At 47.7% G+C, this 8,216-nt stretch overlaps 1 long non-coding RNA gene across 2 annotated transcripts in view; it reads right to left on the reverse strand.

Annotated features, from left to right (window-relative positions):
- Positions 1-282: 282 nt before the first annotated feature.
- LOC309650182 overlaps positions 283-8,216 on the reverse strand; it is a 12,037-nt gene continuing 4,103 nt past the window's right edge. For both annotated transcript variants that reach the window (XR_014257444.1, XR_014257445.1), the window contains 2 exons: positions 1,864-1,962; positions 283-840 (listed from right to left, as the gene is read on the reverse strand). This is a non-coding gene — a long non-coding RNA (uncharacterized lncRNA). The remainder of the gene's footprint in view (positions 841-1,863; positions 1,963-8,216) is intronic.

An 8,216-nucleotide genomic window follows, 5' to 3' on the forward strand; every position in this document is an offset into this window, starting at 1 on the left:
TCATGAAAAGGTGATCTAGATTGGAGGGTGGTCCCATTTTTAGCCACTCTTCTTCATTTGTAAAATGGGGGCAATCATACTTACTCCTCAAGATAATTGTAAAGATTAAATAAAATAACATGTTTAAACCTGCATTGCCCAATTGGAAGCCACTAGCTACATGTGACTATTTTAATTTAAATTAATTTAAATTAAATTAAAATTTTAAAATGATTTTTTTTTTTTTTTTTTAATTTTAAATTTATTTATTTTATTTATTTATGGCTGTGTTGGGTCTTCGTTTCTGTGCGAGGGCTTTCTTTAGTTGCGGCAAGCGGGGTCCACTCTTCATCGCGGTGCGCGGGCCTCTCACTGTCGCGGCCTCTCTTTTTGCGGAGCACAGGCTCCAGACGCGCAGGCTCAGTAGTTGTGGCTCACGGGCTCAGTTGCTCCGTGGCATGTGGGATCTTCCCAGACCAGGGCTCGAACCCGTGTCCCGTGCATTGGCAGGCAGATTCTCAACCACTGCGCCACCAGGGAAGCCCCTAAAATGATTTTTTTAATATAAATTTATTTATTTTTGGCTGCGTTGGGTCTTCGTTGCTGCACGCGGGCTTTCTCTAGTTGCGGCGAGTGGGGGCCACTCTTTGTTGCAGTGCGCGGGCTTCTCATTGTGGTGGCTTCTCTTGTTGTGGAGCACAGACTCTAGGCGCACAGGCTTCAGTAGTCGTGGCTCGCGGGCTCTAGAGCGCAGGCTCAGTAGTTGTAGCACATGGGCTTAGTTGCTCCGCAGCATGTGGGATCTTCCCGGACCCGGGCTCGAACCCGTGTCCCCTGCATTGGCAGGCAGATTCTTAACCACTGCACCACCAGGGAAGTCCAAAAATTAAATAAAATTTAAAATTCATTTCCTTGGTCATATTTAGCCACATTTAAAGCGCTTAATAACCTCATATTGGCTAGTGACTATTGTATTGAACAGAACAGAAATAGAGCATTTCCTAACAAATGCTGGAGAGGGTGTGGAGAAAAGGGAACCCTCCTACACTGTTGGTGGAAATGTAAATTGATGCAACCACTATGGAAAACAGTATGGAGGTTCCTTAAAAAGCTAAAAATAGAGTTACCATATGATCCAGCAATCTCACTCCTGGGCATATATCCAGACAAAACTATAATTTGAAAAGACACATGCACCCCTATGTTCATAGCAGCACTATTCACAATAGCCAAAACATGGAAACAACCTAAATGTCCATCAACAGATGAATGGATAAAGAAGATGTGGTACCTATATACAATGGAATATTACTCAGCCATAAAAAAGAACAAAACAATGCCATTTGCAGCAACATGGATGCAACTAGAGATTATCATGCTAAGTGAAGTAAGTCAGAAAGAGAAAGACAAATATCATATGATATCGCTTATACGTGGAATCTAAAATATGGTGCAAATGAACCTATCCACAAAACAGAAACAGACTCATAGACATAGAGAACAGACTTGTGGTTGTCAAGGTGGGGGGGGCGGGGAGGGAGAGGGATGGACGGGGAGTTTGGGGTTGGTAGACGCAAACTATTCCATTTAGAATGGATAAATGATGATGCCCTACTGTATAGCACAGGGAAACTGTATTCAATATCCTGTGATAAACCATAAGGGTAAGGAATATGAAAAAGAATATATATAAACTGAATCACTTTGCTGCACAGAAGAAATTAACACAACATTGTAAATCAAATATACTTGAGTAAAATAAATTTTAAGAAAAAGAAATAGAGCATTTCCATAATTGTAGAAAGTTCTATCTGACAGGACTGGTCCAAAGCACTCAACTCAGGGCCTGGCCAAAGTTGTATGCACAGTAATGTGAACACTTACTGGAGGGCTCATCACTCTTGAAGGACTCAAGCAGTGAAACCGACAATTCTTCCTGTAGCCTGCCGAAGACCGCCCACTTGATGTTCTCCAGGGTTGAGTCTGAAAACAGATCGGGGAAGAACCAGAGATTGGGCAGGGCAGGAGGAGAGTAGGAGGAGGGTCAAGTCTACAGGTTAGGGAGTTTGTGTTAAGGATTGCCCAGAGGGTGGAGGTGAGGGGAATACGTGCCTGAGGCAGGAAAGAAAAGAAGACCAAGGGGGAAGAGTGAGGAAAAAGAGAAATCCAGGCACCCAAGAGCTGGCCCCATGATGGGTCTTCATTGCCAGCCCCTAGAGAATGCATGCCACTTTTGAGATCCTTGATCTCAATACCTTTATTATTGAGTTCATTCATTCATGCAACATTTGTTTACTGAGCACCTACTATGTACCTGTTCCTGTCCTAGGTGCTGGGAGTGCTACTATAAATAAAGCCCACCCCTCAGGAACCTTGTTGTGTATGATGTGGGGGTGGGGAAACTAGACAGTGAGCATAATAAATGTGTAACATACATAGTATTTTAGGTGGTGATACGTACTAAAGAAAAAAAAAACAAAACAAAGAAGGGGGAAAGGGAAACAAGGTACAGTTTTGGATGGGGTAGTCTGGAAAAGCTTCTTAGAGAAGGTGATGTTTAATCTTGGTTGCCTAGCGGGGAAATGGGAAGTGAGTGCTAACGGGTATGGGTTTCTTCGGGGGGTGGTGAAAATGTTCAAAATTGACTGTGGTGTTGGTCACACAGCTCCATTAATATACTAAAAAGCTATCGACTTGTACACCTAAATAGGTGAATTATATCTTAATAAAGCTGTTATTTTTGTTGGTTGGTTTGTTTTGGCCATGCAGCTGGCAGGATCTTAGTTCCCCCACCAGGGATGTAACTGGTGCCCCCTGCAGTGGAAGTGCAGAGTCCTAACCACTGGACCACCAGTGAATTCCCTAAAGCTGTTATTTTTTACAAAGTTACTCTTTGAAACTAATGTAATATTATATGCAACTATATTTCAATTAAATAAATAAATAAATAGGGGCTTCCCTGGTGGCGCAGTCGTTAAGAATCCGCCTGCCAATGCAGAGGACACAGGTTCGAGCCCTGGTCCTGGAAGACCCCACACGCCGCGGAGCAACTAAGCCCATGCGCCACAACTACTGAAGCCCGCACGCCTAGAGCCCGTGCTCTGCGACAAGAGAAGCCACTGCAGTGAGAAGCCTGCATGCCGCAACCAAGAGTAGCCCCTGCTCGCCGCAACTAGAGAAAGCCCGTGCGCAACAACAGAGACCCAACGCAGCCAAAAATTAAATAAATAAATAAATAATCACTCTGGCTGCCACACCAAAAAGAGACTGAAGCAGACCAAGGACAGAAGCTGTGGGCATCCAGGAGCGAGAAGATGGCAGCTTGCACCAGGGTGGTAGCAGTGGGGAGATGAGAAGTGCTCTGATTCTGGATTTATTTTGAAGGCCCAGCAGACAGATTTGCTTTTGAATCAGGTGCGGGTGTAAAAGAGCATTATCAAGGATGACTCCGGAGTTTTGGGCTTAGGAAACCAGAACAGTTGAGGAACTAGAGTCCTGGAAAGGGAGAGGGGCTAGCCTGAGGGCACCAGTCACCAAGGGCAGCACCAGGACTCTGAAAGGGGCAATATTATGAGTTAGGTTCTAAGAGCCTGGCCTTTCAATTTGGACTGTATCCCTACTTATTGCAGAGCCCCTCGCAGCATCAGTTTCCTCAGCCTGTTTTCAGCGAGCTGCAAAGACTGATTGGGACAGACCTGACTCATTGAAGGTGCTGGGGGAGCTTTTATTCCTTCTCTTTCCCCTTCCTCCCTGACCTTCTACCTGAGACAGCTCTGAGCCGGAAGCCCAGGAGAGAATGAGGAGGGGGTATCTTGCAGACGTCAGGTCCCAGAGGGAGTGCGGGACTGGGGTCTGAGCCCTGCTCCCAGCTGTCTGAGTCCTGCAGCAGGGAGAGAAGAGGGAAAATATACTCGACCCCCTGAACCTGAACTGTGGGCAGCGTGTGTCCTGTGCTTCCACCTTCTCTGGGGCAGGAAGGCTCATGCTGACACATTAGGGATTGGCAGAGGATGCTCTCTGAGCCAGTTCTTCCCAAGCCAGTGGGAGATTCTAGGAAGTCTTTAATTACCGCCTCAGAGTGGATGCTAGGTTAATGTGATGATTGGAAAGGTGTATTTTTCAATTACATTTAACAAAAAGATTTATAGTAAAGTAAAATATAATTAGGAGGCTGCCAGTAGACAGGCCCTCTGAGAGGAAGAAAGAGAGATGAGACAGACCCCTAATGGGGCAGGCTGGAGCCCAGGCTACAGGACCTGCTTACCCTTCCCCCACTCCTCTTCGAATATGTCCAAGTACTCATCAATTCAACCATACAAACACATTGGCTAAGTACCTATTGCATGCTGCGCCCAGAGTTTACCATGGGAACAGAACAAATACTACAGTCCCTGCCCTCAGAGAGCTTACAGACCAGCGGGAGAGACAGACAGAAACCAAGTCAAGAGTTAATAAAGGACTTCTCTGGTGGCACGGTGGTTAAGAATCCGCCTGCCAATGCAGGGGACACGGGTTCTATCCCTGATCCGGGAAGATCGCACATGCCACGGAGCAACTAAACCCACGAACCACAACTACTGAGCCCGCGTGCCACAACTACTGAAGCCTGCAAGCCTAGAGCCCATGCTCCACAACAAGAGAAGCCACCGTGATGAGAGGCACACACACCGCAACGAAGAGTAGCCCCTGCTCGCCGCAACTAGGGGAAGGCGGGGCGCAGCAACAAAGACCCAGCGCAGCCAAAAATAAATAAATAAAATAAATAAATTTACAAAAATAAGATGAAGAGTTAAGTAAAGTGCTGCAAAGGAAATAACAGAATGCTGAACTAGAGAATAACCAGGGCACCACTCTGGATAAAGACATCAGAAAAGGTTTCTCATGGGGGTGAGGGGACAACTGAGACTTGAAGGGTAAAAAGGAGCTGGTCACAAAAAGAGTGAGAGGGAGGCGAGGGGATTGATTTGGGCCAAGAAAGCAGCTCAGTCCCTAGGGTGGGAAGGTGATCTTTCCAATGTTTGCAGAGTGGAAAGAAAGGCCAATGAAGCTGGAGCATGGAGAGGGAGAGGCAGAAAATGACACTGGGGAGGGAAGCAGGGACCAGACCCAGCAGGTAAGGAGTTTGGATTTTATTCTACGTGCTAAGGAAGCCACTGCAGAATTTTAAGACAGGGAGCGAAAGGCCCAGCTTATATTTTTAAAAGATTACCCTAGCTGCTGTGGGAGATTGGATTGCAGGAAGGTAAGGTGGGACGCTAGAGCAGAGACTCAGATGAGAAGTAACATGAGCTGGCTTAGGGGGGAAGCATTGAGGAAGGAGAGAGGAGTCTGGACTCAGGGTACATCAATGGTTTTTGGTGAGAGTCTATATGGAGAGTGAGAGGTAGGGAGAACTTGAGGGTGACTCCCAGGATTCTGGCTTGAGCAACTAACTGGGTGGTGCCATTTATTGATGGGGAAGCCAAGAGAAGAAACAAGAGGGAAGACATGTGGACAATGGGTTCAGACTTGGAATGGAGACCCTCTAGAGGCTTCTGAAGGACAGAGATCTGAATGCCCCACAACAGTGGGGTTGCCTCTCACCAACCCAATCCTTTGCTTCCTAGCTTGCCCTTCAGCTTTTCTGCAAGTCTAACTTCCACTCCTGCTGTGCTTGGGAGTGCATGCCTCTCAAGTTTGGAGAGAGAATACTGTCATTCATTCTCAATTCCCTTTAACTGCCTAAATTCCTGAAATTCTACCACTAAATTTATACTATACTCGTATGCATTGAGCACCCACTATGGGTCAGACACTGTGCTGGAAGCTTTAGCAACATTATTTCATCCAATCTGGCTAACCACTCTTTCCATAGTATTAATGTAACAATACTAATAGTGACCACTTAATGACAACTCTCTTGAGCTAAGCCCTTTACGTGAACTGTCATATTTAAATCACACTGAGAAATAACCTGCCCAGGGTCACACAGCCAGTTAGTATTGAAATTGGGATGAGTAATCTAGGATTGTCTCCAGTACACCAGGCTCTCTGAGGAGGATGAGGACTTCATGAGGAGCGCGTGACTGATGGAAAGGAGGAGCCATTCGGGTGCCTTTCCCCTCTCCCTCACTCATTCTGTCCCAGGTGAAGCACGGAAGCAGCAGTATCCTCCCAGACTTACCTGGGTGCAGAGGGCAGGCACTCCTGATGGCAACCCCAGGGCCTGCACCGCCCGTTTGTCGGGGAAGGAACAGTTATTATAGGAGCTACCAGACCCTTACCATGGTTGCCTGGTATCATTGGAGGGAAGTGCCCACATGATGAGGCGTCCTGTGACACAAAGCCTCCCCAACACTCTAAGAATGGCTTGGGCGTTTGTGTATGTGTGTGTGCATTTGTGCAGGAACCGGTACAAAAAGGGCCAGGTGATTTGCACACATGTGCAAGCCGGAATAGGCCTGCCTCCCATGCATTTCCCTCAGGATATGTGTGTGTGTGTGAGGTATCTGGCTGTCTAGGCCCTTACAGAGGCAAATAATCTGTACAGTTCTTCATGCCCATGACTGTGAGTGGAGTTCATGCAGGATGGAAAGGGCCTGGCCCCAGAGTTGAGTTCTGAGCTCAGTTCCCACCTCTTCCTGCCTGTCTCCAGCTCCCTGCATCCCCCTCCACCTCCTCCCTTGCCAGGGCAGAATGCCCTCAGCCTGTGCCGGCTGGCACACATGCCACATGGTGACTGGAGCACGTCTGGGCAAGGATGACGCCCCCCAGGCCCGGCTGGGATACTAAGCCACCCGCTCCCTCCCCCACCTCCAGAACGGAGCGTCCCCATCTCATCCCCTTTCTCAGCCAGGGACACAGAGAGCAGGCGGGGACACAGCACAGACAGATACAAACACACAGATGCACCCGGAGATGCCCACAGGCGTGTGCCCCAGGGAGGCACAGACACGGGCTTCACACAGGCTTGGGTACACTCACATACACACACACACACACGCACAATCACACACGCCGAAAGAAACTCGTGTGCAGTCACCACTTGCACAGATCCCAGCAGGCAGAAGTAGACCCGCTAGGGTCCGGCCCCGCCGGTTAGGCAAACCCACCCAGTGCCTCTGTCCGTGGTGCTGAAAGCAGACAGACCTCTTTACAGAAGGAAGAGATGGAAAGAGACTTGGGATAGGTAATGGACAAGAAAGAAGGAATGGAGGAGAGAGAAGAGAAGGGAGGGGGAAATCCACAGATAAAGGGGAGAGAGAGAAAGAGAGAGAGAGAGAGAGAGTGAGAGAGTGTGTGTGTGTTTAGAAGATACCAGGAGAACCACAGTATTGTGAACACTGGGACAAGGAGAGGGAGGTGATAATGGAAGGTGATCTCAGTCCCCCATTCTTGCCCAAGTGCAGTATCAGGCTCAAGGATTTATCTATCTTTGCCTTTCAGGGCCAAGAATGAAAAGAGTTTGGTAGGGGTACAATGGCATGTGAGGGACCCTGGATGTGTGGTTTCTGTTGACCCCCAGTTGTCTTTTTTCAGGGTGTCTTCTTGACCTGGAGGATCTTAAAACAGTAGAGTAAGGAGAGAGACACTAGGGAAACCCAATAATGACCCTGCAAATAGCTCCCCACATGATTTCTTATCCCAAATGGTGTTGGGCAAGTGGACAACAATGTTGATCTGGATTTGTTCTGGGGATTGCAGGGGTTTAGTGACTGCTTAATTTTATCCACAAGATTGGATTATGGGTTGCTATCTCCCTCTCTTGAGATAAAAGCTTCCCTCTGGTAGGATTGTCTAGTAAGAATGGATCTCTCACCAGCAGCCTCTTAGTTGTGAAATTTATGGAACACGAGTAATGCCCACTTTCCTGATTGGGAGGGGAGGATTTCAAGGACCAAAAGGTTTATCATATAACTAGGCAAGAGAGAATGAAGGGGAAAATGAGAGAGAGAAAAAAGAGGAAAGGGGAAGAGAAAGAATTGTGAAGATAGACAGAGGATGAAAGAAGGAAGGGAAGAGGAAAGAGATTGGAGAAAGAGGAAGGGGGAGGGTGGAGATGCAGATGGCAGGAGTGAGAGAGGGCATGAATGACCCAGACAGACTACAGTGTCCAGGGAAAGGGCAGAGGAAGAATGCCAGGTGGAGCAAATTGCTTCTCTCGAGCTTCCCAGGGGCCCAGATTAGACTGGAAGTCCTGGAGCTGTTCACAGTGGCATCGTTCACCCAGAGCTTCAAGCAAAAGACCCCATGGGCCT

This window comes from Balaenoptera physalus (genome assembly GCF_965194825.1).
Source record: "Balaenoptera physalus genome assembly, chromosome: 20".
Taxonomy (NCBI): domain Eukaryota; kingdom Metazoa; phylum Chordata; class Mammalia; order Artiodactyla; family Balaenopteridae; genus Balaenoptera; species Balaenoptera physalus.